Here is a 16,297-nt window from a genome sequence, read left to right on the forward strand (position 1 = left end):
CCCTCCCTCCCTCTCTTCCTCCCTCCCTCCCTCTCTTCCTCCCTCCCTCCCTCCCTCCCTCTCTTCCTCCCTCCCTCCCTCTCTTCCTCCCTCCCTCCCTCCCTCCCTCCTTCCTCCCTCCTTCCCTCTCTTTCTTCCTTCCTTCTTTCCTTCCTTCCTTTTCTTTCCCTCCCTCCCTGCTCGGTTGCCTTTCCGCCCTTCCTTCCTTCCTTCCTTCCTTCCTTCCTTCCTTCCTTCCTTCCTTCCTTCCTTCCTCCCTCCCTCCCTCCCTCCTTCCCTCCCTCCCTCCTTCCCTCTCTCCCTCCCCCCTCCCTCCCTCTCTCTTTCTTTTTCTTTCTTTCTTTTCTCTCTTTCCCCCTCTTTCTCTCTTTCTCTTTCCGTCTTTCCTTCCTCCCCCACCTCCTTCTGCCCTCCCTCCCTTTTTCTCTTTCTTCCTCCCTTTCCCTTTCTTCTGACAGGGTCTTGTTCTGTTGCCCAGGCTGGAGTGCAATGGTGCAGTCATAGCTCACTTCAGCCTCAACCCCCGAGGCTCAAGTGAGCTTCCTGCCTCAGCCTCCCAAGTAGCTGGGACTACAGGCATGTGCCACTACACATGGCTAATTTATTTTTAATTTTGTTTTTGTAGAGATGGGAGTCTCACTATGTTGCCCAAACTTGCCACAGATTCCTGGGCTCAAGAAATTCACCTGCCTCAGCCTCTCAAAGTGCTGGGATTATAGGCATGAGCCACTGTGCCTGGCCCGAGTTTTATTCAGTCAGGAGGATGGGAGGATTTAAGGCTTTGGTGACAATTATAATAGTCTAGAGAAATTGTTTTCCCTTAAAGTCAAGATGTTTTGCAGACTCCTATTTGACCATATTTTAATGGATGCTGTTGTCATATCTGCACCCAGGCTGCATTGTCTTCTGTAAAGAGCACATCTCTGCTCCAGAATCTTCCCTGGAATTTTCCAGGAGCGAAGGGAGTAGACCTCCTATGTCACCTTCCTGCCTGTGTGCATTCCCCCACCTCTCAGACACTCATGTCTTTGAGCAAGTCAGGCCGCCTGTCTCAGAGTCTCATTGTAGGTGAAAATGGGGACATGCAGGGCCTTGCCAAGACCAGGAAAGATGACATCTGTGGTTTCCATGTCTTTCTCAGTCTCAGGTGGTTTGGTCATCCTGGCCCTTCAGGTCAGGTGCCCTCCTAGACTGTGGGTCCTATGGTTGTGATGGATGCTCAGGTTAGGGAGGAAATTCATGGGTGTGACTGACACACTGCAGCAGAGTCTAGAAAAGGTCACTGTGCTCACAGGTGAACTGTAGTTTTTTGTATGTTTGTTTGTTTGTTTTTGAGATGAAGTTTTGCTCTTGTTGCTTAGGCCAGAGTGCAATGGCGCAATCTTGGCTCACTGCAACCTCGGCCTTCTGGGTTCAAGTGATTCTCCTGCCTCAGCCTCCTGAGTAGCTGGGATTACAGGCATGCACCACCACACCCAGCTAATCTTGTATTTTTAGTAGAGATGGGGTTTCTCCATGTTGGTCAGGCTGGTCTCGAACTCCTGACCTCAGGTGATAATGCTCGCCTCAGCCTCCCAAAGTGCTGGGATTATAGGCGTGAGCCAGCGCGCCCGCCCTGAACTGTAGTTTTTACTGCTTGCGCTTAAAATCTGAGAAACTGAAGAAAAATCTTGTACTCAAGATTGGGTAAATCTCTTAAAAATTATTTAAAGCGGCCAGGTGTGGTGGTTCATGCCTGTAATCCCAGCACTTTGGGAGGCTGAGGCAGGCGGATCATGAGGTCAGGAGATAGCGACCATACTGCTAAGACAGTGAAACCCCGTCTCTACTAAAAATACAAAACACTTAGTCAGGCATGGTGGCGAGTGCCTGTAGTCCCAGCTACTAGGGAGGCTGAGGCAGAAGAATGGTGTGAACCCAGGAGGCGGAGCTTGTAGTGAGTAGAGATCGTGCCACTGCACTCCAGTCTGGGTGACAGAGTGAGACTCTGTCTCAAAAAAAAAAAAAAATTATTTAAAGCAACATTACAAAAACATTGAATACAATAAGAAAACCAATGTGCTTAATACAACTATTTTGATTCCTTATTTTTATTTCTTCATAGTGTTTTGCAAATATTCACATGTCCTTATTGGTGTAATCATCATGAACTTTTTCACTTAAAGCTTTACCATTTTCAGTGAGGGTGACTAAATTGTATATAGAGGGAGAGTATCCCTTATCCAAAATGCTTGGAATCAGAAGTGTTTTGGATTTTTTCAGATTTTGGAATATTTGCATTATGCTTATTGGATGAGCATCCCTAATAGAAACATTCAAAATCCAAAATTCTCCAGTGCAATTCGCTTTGAGTACAGCCTTTCAGGATTGTGTCTGTTCTCAAAATTTTTGTATTTTGGAACATTTTGGATTTCAGATTTTTGGAGTGTGGATATTTAACTCATATCATTTTTGTGTTTGCATGCTATTTATTAAATCGTTTACCATAACCTTACTCTTGGACATCTAGATTTTTTCACAATAATAAGTAGTATGCAAGTGATCATCTTTATTCTAATAATATTTTTATTTGACTGAAGAGAAATTCCAAGAAATGGGTATGAACACCTTTGTATGAGCAAATCAGTAAAACTTTAGCAAATCACACATTTTTTAATACTCTGATAAGCTTTTCTAGGATCTGCTGATATATGTTTTTTTTTTTAATAATTTTTTTTTATTATTATTATACTTTGAGTTCTAGGGTACATGTGCATAATGTGCAGGTTTGTTACATATGTATACTTGTGCCATGTTGGTGTGCTGCACCCATCAACTCGTCAGCACCCATCAACTCGTCATTTACATCAGGTATAACTCCCAATGCAATCCCTTCCCCCTCCCCCCTCCCCATGATAGGCCCCGGTGTGTGATGTTCCCCTTCCCGAGTCCAAGTGATCTCATTATTCAGTTCCCACCTATGAGTGAGAACATGCGGTGTTTGGTTTTCTGTTCTTGTGATAGTTTGCTAAGAATGATGGTTTCCAGCTGCATCCATGTCCCTACAAAGGACACAAACTCATCCTTTTTTATGGCTGCATAGTATTCCATGGTGTATATGTGCCACATTTTCTTAATCCAGTCTGTCACTGATGGACATTTGGGTTGATTCCAAGTCTTTGCTATTGTGAATAGTGCCGCAATGAACATATGTGTGCATGTGTCTTTATAGCAGCATGATTTATAATCCTTTGGGTATATACCCAGTAATGGGATGGCTGGGTCATATGGTACTTCTAGTTCTAGATCCTTGAGGAATCGCCATACTGTTTTCCATAATGGTTGAACTAGTTTACAATCCCACCAACAGTGTCAAAGTGTTCCTATTTCTCCACATCCTCTCCAGCACCTGTTGTTTCCTGACTTTTTAATGATCGCCATTCTAACTGGTGTGAGATGGTATCTCATTGTGGTTTTGATTTGCATTTCTCTGATAGCCAGTGATGATGAGCATTTTTTCATGTGTCTGTTGGCTGTATGAATGTCTTCTTTTGAGAAATGTCTGTTCATATCCTTTATACTGAATGGGCAAAAACTGGAAAAATTCCCTTTGAAAACTGGCACAAGACAGGGATGCCCTCTCTCACCACTCCTATTCAACATAGTGTTGGAAGTTCTGGCTAGGGCAATCAGGCAAGAGAAAGAAATCAAGGGTATTCAGTTAGGAAAAGAAGAAGTCAAATTGTCCCTCTTTGCAGATGATATATGTTTTTAACAACAATTACATAGTTCAGTTTGTATTATTAACTTGAAATGATCTTAAATTTTTATTACAGAAAATATTAAACACATGTACGCTGGGCAAAAGAATCTGTCGAACCCCCATGTGTCCAGCATCAGTGGACACCCAGGATGGCAGCTCCGATTTTGTCAACCCTTTAACATCCTCTGTTACTTTGAAACCAATCTCAGTGTTATTTCATCTATATATATTCAGTGATTTATTTTTTTAGCCTCTACATTTACATCCGAAGTCCTTACCTTGTCTTTCTAGCTGCAAAACCCACGTGCGTTAAGCATCCCTTGTGGACAGTGAGGAACCATTGACTGTTTCCGAGCAGAGGAAGGATAAAGTGGTGAGAACTGTACTTTGTAGAATGAACTTGTTAGCTGTCTGCAGGATGCTTGATGTGGAAACACCTGGAAGTGAGGAGCTGGCCATCAACGTCCAGTCCTCCAGCTGTGATACTGCTGCTCACCTCGTTCCCATTCCCTCCTCCCGCTCCCTGCCTGCGTCTGTCTCCTTATCCTCTTATGAATAGTTGGTGACAGAGCCCTGCCATGGCTGAAAGTCACAGTCAAATAGAATTATCAGTTAAAAGTTCCTTAAACAATAAGAACATTTAATTTTCTTTCATAAGTTCCGAGGCCCAAGCCCAGGAACTCCAGGGCTGGTGACTTTGGCAGCCCCGAGGTGCTGGGGTTCTGTTGTCCTCTCTGTCCTTTACCTCACCTCCTCTTGGTTACGAAATGGCTGCCACAGCAGTGCCCTTACACCCTCCATGTCTGTGTCCAAGGCAGGCCGGAGGGTTGGTGTTTCCCTTCATTTTCTTTCCTTTGCCAGGTAGAGGAGTCTTTGCCAACAGTGCCCAGCATACTCTCTTATATCCTCTGGGCAGAGCTGGGTTACTGTCCAGCAGGTCACCAGGGAGTTTGGGTAAGTGGATTGGTGGCATTTTCACACTCTGGAGTGGAGTTGCAGCAGGAGAGGAAGGCTATTAGGTCAAGAGAGCCTGCCATAGGGGCTCTTATTTAATAACCTGTTTTACATGTGAAAAAGACTGGGTCTCAAAAAGTTTTCTCCAAAACCACAGGTAGGCCATGGCAGAATGAGGCCTCAAACCCAGGTCTTCCCACCTGAGGTGGTATTCTTTTCCCCATCTGTCACCCTGAGTCTCTGTGCGAGAGGCTTGGGTGGAGCGAATGGAGGCCTGGAAATTGGTCAGCAGTAGGAACAGAGAAGGCCAGAGAAGTGGGAGATGTGGAGAAGGACCCCGAGGTGACAGCAAGGCTTGAACAGGCTAATGGGGACATGGGGAGGGACAGCTTTGGGGTTTTCGTGTGATGCTAGCAGGACAGCCATGGGGACCTGCCTGGCAGGACATGGAGGTCTGGCCTTCAAGTTCCTGTCAAATCTCCCGTGATGAGGCAAGTCATCTGTTAGAGGTTTTCCTCAAGGAGGATGGAGTCCAGCATGTGTGGGGATGGCTGTAGAGGTGGAAGAGGAGCCAGGGAAGTGCCTCAGTGTAGAAGCCTCATGGGAGAGACTTTCTAGAAGGGCAGCTCCATACTGTCTCGCCGTTAAGAGGCTGAGGAGGTGAGCATTTGGAAAGTGCCATTGGGCTTGTTGGCCACGCAGTCAAGAGTGATCCTGTATGTGTCGTGTGTGTGTATGTGTGTGTACACCTATGTATCTTAAACTTACTTTGAAATAATTCCAGACTTAATGAAGTTGCAAAAATAGACCAGAAGAGTTCTCATATTCCTTTTACCCAATTTTCCGAAATGTTAATGATCTCATGTATCTGTAGTAGTGATCAAAACTAGCAAGTTACTATTGGTAATGTAGTATTAACTAATAACAAATTTGCAGGCCTTGTTTGAATATTGCCATTGTCCCACTGGGTCCAGAATCCAATCTAGAATCCCACATTCATTTAGGTGTGTCTTAGCCTCCTCCAGTCTTACGATCTTGATGCATCTGAAGACACAGGCCAGTTATTTTGTAGAGTGCCCCTCAGTTTGGGAATTTGATGTCCTTGGTGCGCCATGTCAGGGCACATGGCATTGATGGTCTCATGACTACTGATGCTGACCTTGATCACTCACTTGGTCAAGATGGTATCAGTCAGGTTTCTCTGCTGGAAAGTTACTGTTTGTTTGTTTCTCAAGAGAACATTTCTTAAATGGACTTCTTAAAACACAGGTTCTTTTTAGTGGCTCACCATTTGACCATCTTCAGTGGCCTCTGTGATGTTTTTAAAAGTCAAAGGAGCATCTACTTGGTTAGAAAATTCAAAGACAGCACATTACTAAAAAATAAAATTCTCCTTGTATATCCTGCAGAAAATTTTCCTGTGCAAATAGTGGTGACCTTTTTTTTTTTAATTTTTGATTTTTTAAATTTCAACAGCTTTTGAGATACAAGTGGTTTTTTTTTGTTATGTGGATGAATTACATAGTGGTGAATTCTGAGATTTTAGTGTACCCATGACCCGAGTAGTGTACATGGTATCCAATATGTACTTGTTTATTCCACACCTTCCACACTCACTGTGACCCTTTTGACATGGTGCCAGTGGCATGATGGAGGTGGCAGTCAGGGCCTCAGTGGACTGAGATTCGATTGGAGGGTGTCTAGGGAAGTGAAGACTTGGACAAAGATTCCTGGAGCTTGAGGGTGTAGCAAAGACTCAGAGGAAGGGGGACCTTGGGAGGAAGGAAGGCTTTTCACAGGACAGGGTTGTGTGGAGACTGGCTGTAAAACTACTTTATGTACAAAGGACTACAGATAAAAGGTGGCATCAGAGTAGTGCCTGACTCTATGAGCTGAAAAAGCTACTGCTGTTTTCCCATAGTGTTTTTGGAATATTTTCCCCAATGGTCAGTACATACTAAAGCACATGTTAACTGATTTTTCATTTATTACAAAATGACAGAGTGCTGGATTCTCTCATTAGGGATAGTGAGCCCCAGAGAGTTGTTGTTTATGGGGGCATTGGCAGGGTTCTCTTCCCACATATTCAGGCCAGAGATTCAATACCCCTGCTGTGCTTTGCACAAGAACATAGCATTGTCTGTGGGTGGGCACTCTGGGCCAGAGAGACACAGGTAGCTGGAGGGCAGTTTTACAGCTAGAGAGAAAACATGTTACCTAACAGACTTTGTTTAATGAACTCCTGATGAAAGAGATGTACTGAGGAGCACCCTGATAAGGGGGGCATATAGCAAATGTCTTTAAAAAATAATACAAATGGTCTTTAAGTAGAGTAGTTCCTAATGATTCATTATGTCCTTTGCCAGACCCTGGCCATATTTTTTGAACTTGTTAGGTCTTTTCAACAATAGAATTTTTGCATTATGCCTTTCTGTCCTCATGTGCAATCTTGTGGGCAGGTAGGAGCAACAGAATGGGGGCAGTGTGGAGCACAGGGACATCCCAGAGCCCTTGGTTCTATTGCACTATGTGAGCTGAATGCACCCAGGGAGTCTGTCTGGCCTTTCAGTATCAGGGAGAGCAGTAGGATGGGACCACGTGGGACACAGGCCTGACACACAGGTCATCACTTAGAAATGAGCACTGGACTCACCCCAGTGCCTGGGATGCAGTAGGCTTTCAGGAAATACTAACCGATGCATGTATGTTCTGTGTGCTTGCTTTGGCTTCTCCTTTTAAAGAATGACCTAATAATTCTTTAAGTCTTTCAAATTGCTGATTTGTCCTTCTGTCAGATAAAATGCATGAAGTAAGCTGATGATTCTGAATAGGAATAGAACTCATTCCTGGTTGATTTAAAGTATAATTTAGAGTTTTTCATTTTGCTTAGAGCTAATATACAGCGCGATGCCTGAGGTCCATTTTAAAATCTTGCTATGTAACCTAATCATTGTTGACAGGAGAAATTTGTCTACAATCATTTTAATCTGTTGCATAATAAATAGAGAGTCTCTTATTCACTTCCATTTTAGACAAAGTGTCTATTTGTACATCCTTCAAAATGGTCCAAACATGAGAGGCAGAAACAGTGAAAGGGAAGATCCTTTTGTTGGTCCCTCAGACCAAGACAGAGGGAAGGACTGATAATCTTTTCTTTTTTTTCTGTCTGGAAATGTCTGGAGATTTTTTTTTTTTTTTTTTCCATACTTTAAGTTCTAGGGTACATGTGCACAACGTGCAGGTTTGTTACATATGCATACATGTGCCATGTTGGTGTACTGCACCCATTACCTCGTCATTTACATTGGGTATATCTCCGAATGCTATCCCCCGCCCCCCCCCCATAGTAGGACCTAGTGTGTGATGTTCCTCTTCCTGTGTCCAAGTGATCTCATTGTTCAATTCCCACCTATGAGTGAGAACATGTGGTATTTGGTTTTCTGTTCTTGCGATAGTTTGCTGAGAATGATGGTTTCTAACTGCATCCATGTCCCTACAAAGGACACAAACTCATCCTTTTTTATGGCTGCATTGTATTCCGTGGTGTATATGTGCCACATTTTCTTAATCCAGTCTGTCACTGATGGATATTTGGGTTGACTCCAGCTCTTTGCTATTGTGAATAGTGCCACAATAAACATACGTGTGCATGTGTCTTTATAGCATCATGACTTATAATCCTTTGGGTATATCCTCAGTAATGGGATGGCTGGGTCAAATGGTATTTCTAGTTCCAGATCCTTGAGGAATCGCCACACTGTGTTCCACAATGATTGAACTAGTTTACAGTCCCACCAACAGTGCAAAAGTGTTCCTATTTCTCCACATCCTCTCCAGCACCTGTTGTTTCCCGATTTTTTAATGATCGCCATTCTAACTGGTGTGAGATGGTATCTCATTGTGGTTTTGATTTGCATTTATCTGATGGTGAGTGATGATGAGCATTTTTTCATGTGTCTGTTGGCTGTATGAATGTCTTCTTTTGAGAAGTGTCTTTTCATATCCTTTGCCCACTTTTTGATGGGGTTGTTTGTTTTTTTCTTGTAAATTTGTTTGAGTTCTTTGTAGGTTCTGGATATTAGCCCTTTGTTAGATGAGTAGATTGCAAAAATTTTCTCCCATTCTGTAGGTTGCCTGTTCGCTCTGATGGTAGTTTCTTTTGCTATGCAGAAGCTCTTTAGTTTAATTAGATCCCATTTGTCAATTTTTGCTTTTGTTGCCGTTGCTTTTGGTGTTTCAGACATGAAGTCCTTGCCCATTCCTATGTCCTGAATGGTATTACCTAGGTTTTCTTCTAGGGTTTTTATGGTATTAGGTCTAACATTTAAGTCTCTAATCCATCTTGAATTAATTTTCGTATAAGGAGTAAGGAAAGGATCCAGTTTCAGCTTTCTACTTATGGCTAGCCAATTTTCCCAGCACCATTTATTAAATAGGGAATCCTTTCCCCATTTCTTGTTTTTCTGAGGTTTGTCAAAGATCAGATGGCTGTAGATGTGTGGTATTATTTCTGAGGACTCTGTTCTGTTCCATTGGTCTATATCTCTGTTTTGGTACCAGTACCATGCTGTTTTGGTTACTGTAGCCTTGTAGTATAGTTTGAAGTCAGGTAGCGTGATGCCTCCAGCTTTGTTCTTTTGACTTAGGATTGTCTTGGCAATGTGGGGTCTTTTTTGGTTCCATATGAACTTTAAAGCAGTTTTTTCCAATTCTGTGAAGAAACTCATTGGTAGCTTAATGGGGATGGCATTGAGTCTATAAATTACCTTGGGCAGTATGGCCATTTTCACGATATTGTTTCTTCCTATCCATGAGCTTGGTATGTTCTTCCATTTGTTTGTTTCCTCTTTTATTTCACTGAGCAGTGGTTTGTAGTTCTCCTTGAAGAGGTCCTTTACATCCCTTGTAAGTTGGATTCCTAGGTATTTCATTTTCTTTGAAGCAATTGTGAATGGAAGTTCATTCATGATTTGGCTCTCTGTTTGTCTGTTACTGGTGTATAAGAATGCTTGTGATTTTTGCACATTAATTTTGTATTCTGAGACTTTGCTGAAGTTTCTTATCAGCTTAAGGAGATTTTGGGCTGAGACAATGGGGTTTTCTAAATATACAATCATGTCATCTGCAAAGAGGGACAATTTGACTTCTTCTTTTCCTAACTGAATACTCTGTATTTCTTTCTCTTGCCTGATTGCCCTAGCCAGAACTTCCACCACTATGTTGAATAGGAGTGGTGAGAGAGGGCGTCCCTGTCTTGTGCCAGTTTTCAAAGGGAATGCTTCCAGTTTCTGCCCATTTAGTATGACATTGGCTGTGGGTTTGTCATAAATAGCTCTTTTGATTTTGAGATACGTTCCATCAATACCGAATTTATTGAGAGTTTTTAGCATGAAGGGCTGTTGAATTTTGTCAAAGGCCTTTTCTGCATCTATTGAGATAATCATGTGGTTTTTGTCTTTGGTTCTGTTTATATGCTGGATTATGTTTATTGATTTGCATATGTTGAACCAGCCTTGCATCCCAGGGATGAAGCCAACTTGATCATGGTGGACAAGCTTTTTGATGTGCTGCTGGATTTGGTTTACCAGTATTTTATTGAGGATTTTTGCATCGATGTTCATCAGGGATATTGGTCTAAAATTCTCTTTTTTTGTTGTGTCTCTGCCAGGCTTTGGTGTCAGGATGATGTTGGCCTCATAAAAGGAGTTATGGAGGATTCCCTCTTTTTCTATTGATTGGAATAGTTTCAGAAGGAATGGTACCAACTCCTCCTTTTACCTCTGGTAGAATTCGGCTGTGAATCCATCTGGTCCTGGACTTTTTTTGGTTGGTAGGCTATTAATTATTGCCTCAATTTCAGAGCCTGCTATTGGTCTATTCAGGGATTCACCTTCTTCCTGGTTTAGTCTTGGGAGAGTGTAAGTGTCCAGGAAATTATCCATTTCTTCTAGGTTTCATAGTTTATTTGCGTAGAGGTGTTTATAGTATTCTCTGATAGTAGTTTGTATTTTTGTGGGGTCAGTGGTGATATCCCCTTTATCATTTTTTATTCCGTCGATTTGATTCTTCTCTCTTTTCTTGTGTATTAGTCTTGCTAGCGGTCTATCAATTTTGTTGATCTTTTCAAAAAACCAGCTCCTGGATTCATTGATTTTTTTTGGAGGGTTTTTTGTTTCTCTGTCTCCTTCAGTTCTGCTCTGATCTTAGTTATTTCTTTCCTTCTGCTAGCTTTTGAATGTGTTTGCTCTTGCTTCTCTAGTTCTTTTAATTGTGATGTTAGAGTGTCAATTTTAGATCTTTCCTGCTTTCTCTTGTGGGCATTTAGTGCTATAAATTCCCTCTACACACTGCCTTAAATGTGTCCCAGAGATTCTGGTATGTTGTATCTTTGTTCTCATTGGCTTCAAAGAACATCTTTCTTTCTGCCTTCATTTTTTTTTTTTTTTTTGCTGATCTTTTATTTATTTATTTATTTATTCATTATTATTATACTTTAAGTTCTAGGGTACATGTGCATAACGTGCAGGTTTGTTACATATGTATACTTGTGCCATGTTGGTGTGCTGCACCCATCAACTCGTCAGCACCCATCAACTCGTCATTTACATCAGGTATAACTCCCAATGCAATCCCTCCTCCCTCCCCCCTCCCCATGATAGGCCCCGGTGTGTGATGTTCCCCTTCCCGAGTCCAAGTGATCTCATTGTTCAGTTCCCACCTATGAGTGAGAACATGCGGTGTTTGGTTTTCTGTTCTTGTGATAGTTTGCTAAGAATGATGGTTTCCTGCTGCATCCATGTCCCTACAAAGGACACAAACTCATCCTTTTTTATGGCTGCATAGTATTCCATGGTGTATATGTGCCACATTTTCTTAATCCAATCTGTCACTGATGGACATTTGGGTTGATTCCAAGTCTTTGCTATTGTGAATAGTGCCGCAATGAACATATGTGTGCATGTGTCTTTATAGCAGCATGATTTATAATCCTTTGGGTATATACCCAGTAATGGGATGGCTGGGTCATATGGTACATCTAGTTCTAGATCCTTGAGGAATCGCCATACTGTTTTCCATAATGGTTGAACTAGTTTACAATCCCACCAACAGTGTAAAAGTGTTCCTATTTCTCCACATCCTCTCCAGCACCTGTTGTTTCCTGACTTTTTAATGATCGCCATTCTAACTGGTGTGAGATGGTATCTCATTGTGGTTTTGATTTGCATTTCTCTGATGGCCAGTGATGATGAGCATTTTTTCATGTGTCTGTTAGCTGTATGAATGTCTTCTTTTGAGAAATGTCTGTTCATATCCTTTGCCCACTTGTTGATGGGGTTGTTTGTTTTTTTCTTGTAAATTTGTTTGAGTTCTTTGTAGGTTCTGGATATTAGCCCTTTGTTAGATGAGTAGATTGCAAAAATTTTCTCCCATTCTGTAGGTTGCCTGTTCGCTCTGATGGTAGTTTCTTTTGCTGTGCAGAAGCTCTTTAGTTTAATTAGATCCCATTTGTCAATTTTGGCTTTTGCTGCCGTTGCTTTTGGTGTTTTAGACATGAAGTCTTTGCCCATGCCTATGTCCTGAATGGTACTACCTAGGTTTTCCTCTAGGATTTTTATGGTATTAGGTCTAACATTTAAGTCTCTAATCCATCTTGAATTAATTTTCGTATAAGGAGTAAGGAAAGGATCCAGTTTCAGCTTTCTACTTATGGCTAGCCAATTTTCCCAGCACCATTTATTAAATAGGGAATCCTTTCCCCATTTCTTGTTTTTCTGAGGTTTGTCAAAGATCAGATGGCTGTAGATGTGTGGTATTATTTCTGAGGACTCTGTTCTGTTCCATTGGTCTATATCTCTGTTTTGGTACCAGTACCATGCTGTTTTGGTTACTGTAGCCTTGTAGTGTAGTTTGAAGTCAGGTAGCGTGATGCCTCCAGCTTCGTTCTTTTGACTTAGGATTGTCTTGGAGATGCGGGGTCTTTTTTGGTTCCATATGAACTTTAAAGCAGTTTTTTCCAATTCTGTGAAGAAACTCATTGGTAGCTTAATGGGGATGGCATTGAATCTATAAATTACCTTGGGCAGTATGGCCATTTTCACGATATTGATTCTTCCTATCCATGAGCATGGTATGTTCTTCCATTTATTTGTGTCCTCTTTTATTTCACTGAGCAGTGGTTTGTAGTTCTCCTTGAAGAGGTCCTTTACATCCCTTGTAAGTTGGATTCCTAGGTATTTTATTCTCTTTGAAGCAATTGTGAATGGAAGTTCATTCATGATTTGGCTCTCTGTTTGTCTGTTACTGGTGTATAAGAATGCTTGTGATTTTTGCACATTAATTTTGTATCCTGAGACTTTGCTGAAGTTGCTTATCAGCTTAAGGAGATTTTGGGCTAAGACAATGGGGTTTTCTAAATATACAATCATGTCATCTGCAAAGAGGGACAATTTGATTTCTTCTTTTCCTAACTGAATACCCTTGATTTCTTTCTCTTGCCTAATTGCCCTAGCCAGAACTTCCACCACTATGTTGAATAGGAGTGGTGAGAGAGGGCATCCCTGTCTTGTGCCAGTTTTCAAAGGGAATGCTTCCAGTTTCTGCCCATTCAGTATGATATTGGCTGTGGGTTTGTCATAAATAGCTCTTATTATTTTGAGGTACGTTCCATCAATACCGAATTTATTGAGCATTTTTAGCATGAAGGGCTGTTGAATTTTGTCAAAGGCCTTTTCTGCATCTATTGAGATAATCATGTGGTTCTTGTCTTTGGTTCTGTTTATATGCTGGATTATGTTTATTGATTTGCGAATATGAACCAGCCTTGCATCCCAGGGATGAAACCCACTTGATCATGGTGGATAAGCTTTTTGATGTGTTGCTGAATCCGGTTTGCCAGTATTTTATTGAGGATTTTTGCATCGATGTTCATCAGGGATATTGGTCTAAAATTCTCTTTTGTTGTTGTGTCTCTGCCAGGCTTTGGTATCAGGATGATGTTGGCTTCATAAAAGGAGTTAGGGAGGATTCCCTCTTTTTCTATTGATTGGAATAGTTTCAGAAGGAATGGTACCAACTCCTCCTTGTACCTCTGGTAGAATTCAACTGTGAATCCATCTGGTCCTGGACTTTTTTTGGTTGGTAGGCTATTAATTATTGCCTCAATTTCAGAGCCTGCTATTGGTCTATTCAGGGATTCAACTTCTTCCTGGTTTAGTCTTGGGAGAGTGTAAATGTCCAGGAAATTATCCATTTCTTCTAGATTTTCCAGTTTATTTGCGTAGAGGTGTTTATAGTATTCTCTGATGGTAGTTTGTATTTCTGTGGGGTCGGTGGTGATATCCCCTTTATCATTTTTAATTGCGTCGATTTGATTCTTCTCTCTTTTCTTCTTTATTAGTCTTGCTAGTGGTCTATCAATTTTGTTGATCTTTTCAAAAAACCAACTCCTGGATTCATTGATTTTTTGGAGGGTTTTTTGTGTCTCTATCTCCTTCAGTTCTGCTCTGATCTTAGTTATTTCTTGCCTTCTGCTAGCTTTTGAATGTGTTTGCTCTTGCTTCTCTAGTTCTTTTAATTGCGATGTTAGAGTGTCAATTTTAGATCTTTCCTGCTTTCTCTTGTGGGCATTTAGTGCTATAAATTTCCCTCTACACACTGCTTTAAATGTGTCCCAGAGATTCTGGTATGTTGTATCTTTGTTCTCATTGGTTTCAAAGAACATCTTTATTTCTGCCTTCATTTCGTTATGTACCCAGTAGTCATTCAGGAGCAGGTTGTTCAGTTTCCATGTAGTTGAGCGGTTTTGATTGAGTTTCTTAGTCCTGAGTTCTAGTTTGATTGCACTGTGGTCTGAGAGACAGTTTGTTATAATTTCTATTCTTTTACATTTGCTGAGGAGTGCTTTACTTCCAACTATGTGGTCAATTTTGGAATAAGTGCGATGTGGTGCTGAGAAGAATGTATATTCTGCTGATTTGGGGTGGAGAGTTCTGTAGATGCCTATTAGGTCCGCTTGTTGCAGAGTTGAGTTCAATTCCTGGATATCCTTGTTGACTTTCTGTCCCGTTGATCTGTCTAATGTTGACAGTGGGGTGTTAAAGTCTCCCATTATTATTGTATGGAAGTCTAAGTCTCTTTGTAAGTCTCTAAGGACTTGCTTTATGAATCTGGGTGCTCCTGTATTGGGTGCATATATATTTAGGATAGTTAGCTCTTCCTGTTGAATTGATCCCTTTACCATTATGTAATGGCCTTCTTTGTCTCTTTTGATCTTTGATGGTTTACAGTCTGTTTTATCAGACACTAGGATTGCAAACCCTGCTTTTTTTTGTTTTCCATTTGCTTGGTAGATCTTCCTCCATCCCTTTATTTTGAGCCTTTGTGTGTCTCTGCATGTAAGATGGGTCTCCTGAATACACAAAATGATGGGTCTTGACTCTTTATCCAATTTGCCAGTCTGTGTCTTTTAATTGGACCATTTAGTGCGTTTACATTTAAGGTTAATATTGTTATGTGTGAACTTGATCCTGTCATTATGTTATTAGCTGGTTATTTTGCTTGCTAGTTGATGCAGTTTCTTCCTAGCATCCAATGGACTTTACATTTTGACATGTTTTTGCAATGGTTGGTACCTGTTGTTCCTTTCCATGTTTAGTGCTTCCTTCAAGATCTCTTGTAGGGCAGGCCTGGTGGTGACAAAATCTGTAAACATTTGCTTGTCTGTAAAGGATTTTATTTCTCCTTCACTTATGAAACTTAGTTTGGCTGGATATGAAATTCTGGGTTGAAAATTCTTTTCTATAAGAATGTTGAATATTGGTCCCCACTCTCTTCTGGCTTGGAGAGTTTCTGCCGAGAGATCTGCTGTTAGTCTGATGCGCTTCCCTTTGTGTGTAACCTGACCTTTCTCTCTGGCTGCCCTTAACATTTTTTCCTCATTTCAACTTTGGTGAATCTGACAATTATGTGTCTTGGAGTTGCTCTTCTTGAGGAGTATCTTTGTGGTGTTCTCTGTATTTCCTGAATTTGAATGTTGGCCTGCCCTACTAGGTTGGGGAAGTTCTCCTGGATGATATCCTGCAGAGTGTTTCCCAACTTGGTTCCATTTTCCCCCTCATTTTCAGGCACCCCAATCAGACGTAGATTTGGTCTTTTCACATAATCCTGTATTTCTTGGAGGCTTTGTTCATTTCTTTTTACTCTTTTTTCTCTACACTTCTCATCTTGCTTCATTTCATTCATTTGATCTTTAATTGCTGATGCTCTTTCTTCCAGTTGATCGAGTCGGTTACTGAAGCTTGTGCATTTGTCACGTAGTTCTCATATTATGGTTTTCATCTCTATCAGTTCTTTTAAGGTCTTCTCTGCATTAATTATTCTTGTTATCCATTCATCCATTCTTTTTTCAAGGTTTTTAGTTTCTTTGCGCTGGTTCTGTAGTTCCTCCTTTAACTCTGAGAGGTTTGATTGACTGAAGCCTTCTTCTGTCAACTCGTCAAAGTCATTGTCCTTCCAGCTTTGTTCCATTGCTGGCGATGAGCTGCGTTCCTTTGAAGTGGGAGATGTGCTTTGATTTTTTGAATTTCCAGCTTTTCTGCCCTG

The 16,297-nt window shown here is 41.3% G+C and overlaps 1 protein-coding gene and 1 long non-coding RNA gene across 3 annotated transcripts in view; one reads left to right on the forward strand and one right to left on the reverse strand.

The window, feature by feature from the left end:
- LOC105486821 (uncharacterized) overlaps positions 1-4,158 on the reverse strand; it is a 35,049-nt gene extending 30,891 nt beyond the window's left edge. For both annotated transcript variants that reach the window (XR_011613575.1, XR_011613576.1), the window contains exon 1: positions 4,021-4,158. This is a non-coding gene — a long non-coding RNA (uncharacterized lncRNA). The remainder of the gene's footprint in view (positions 1-4,020) is intronic.
- The window catches only part of LOC105486824 (D-aminoacyl-tRNA deacylase 1), a 170,046-nt gene that overhangs the window by 107,088 nt on the left and 46,661 nt on the right, over positions 1-16,297 (forward strand). The gene's annotated exons all lie outside the window — the stretch shown is intronic.

The sequence above is a fragment of the Macaca nemestrina genome, chromosome 15 (assembly GCF_043159975.1).
Source record: "Macaca nemestrina isolate mMacNem1 chromosome 15, mMacNem.hap1, whole genome shotgun sequence".
Lineage (NCBI taxonomy): Eukaryota > Metazoa > Chordata > Mammalia > Primates > Cercopithecidae > Macaca > Macaca nemestrina.